Raw genomic sequence first — 1,349 nt, forward strand, 5'->3', positions numbered from 1 at the left:
CCTTTCTTCTTCTGTAGCCTTTTTCCACTGCTTTCTTAACTGTCTCCTTTCCTTAACTAACTTCTCTATTTCTCTTTGCCACCTAGACTTACCTGACTGTACCCTCTCACCCCTCTTTCTCTCATGCACCCCAAACCTCTCTGCACCATATGAGTAAATTATATCTCCCATCTTTTCTAACTTTTCTATTGCATTTTCTCTAAGCCTGCTTAAGAATACTGACAAATTTCTATTAACTATCTCCCATTCTTTACTGTCATTTGCCCTAGGCCATCTAACTCTAACCTTTTGCTCCATGGTTCTCTTCTCTGACTGGCATACTGACCTCAGTGTCACCTGCATCCTCTCTTAGCACTCCCTCCTTCTCCTCCTCAGTGGCAGTGTTACTGATATCCTTCTACCTGTCGCTGGACTTCATCCGACTGACTTGACTGACTTCTTAGGAAGTACTGATCAAGGATAAGGGCAGCAGGTGGGCTCCCCTATTTTAGGACGACCTACAATGGAGAAATAAGGCACCTCCTTCCCTCTGCTAGCCTGGGAGTCTGCCTTAGGCAAGTGGTAGCACTCTCTTTGCCTCCTAGGTATGGGTCAAATAGCAACTGGGCAGCTCTGAGTGCTAGTAGGCCTACTGTAGGCTACAGTAACACTGAGTGTTAGCACAGTAACTGCGTAATCAATTTCCCCTCCTTGTGATTGTCTTCATTGATAAAATTGGTGCATATTTAAATAAAATATTTCAGAAAATTTGTAATACAAAAAAATACTTGTCTTAATATGAGTGATCAACTGGGTAAGTTACATGGAGATATCTATTAGTTAAGTTTTCACCCTATTTGTAATGTTTTACCTACACGGGTGTAAGTTTGTTTACAGAGTGATAACTATAATTAAGCTACTAGATAGGCAGGGCTGTCATACCAAAATATAAACTAGAGACCTGTAGAGAGATAAAAATGCCAAAATTGTTTGGTCCCCGTGGGTCATAGGGGCCTACCAGGTTGTGAAAATGATCCCTTTAGCCCCTGTACTAATAGGGCCCCATTCTATTTGTCTGTTTGAAGTTCTGGCTGCACTTGTTACCTGTCAGGGGCTGGTGACATCAGATGGTGAGGTGAATAATCTAATAACCTACTTTTATGATAAGATAACATTCTTTGGCACATATAAATGCAATTTTGGGGTGGTTATTTACATTAATAATGGCAAACACATATATACATGCCTTTTGGATTTTTTATTCCTATTCCATGTCCGTCTATAATTCATGTGTGTTTAGGTGCATATATATATATATATATATATATATATATATATATATATATATATATATATATTTTTTTTTTTTT

This window comes from Epinephelus moara, chromosome 1 (assembly GCF_006386435.1).
Source record: "Epinephelus moara isolate mb chromosome 1, YSFRI_EMoa_1.0, whole genome shotgun sequence".
Classification (NCBI taxonomy): Eukaryota; Metazoa; Chordata; class Actinopteri; order Perciformes; family Serranidae; genus Epinephelus; species Epinephelus moara.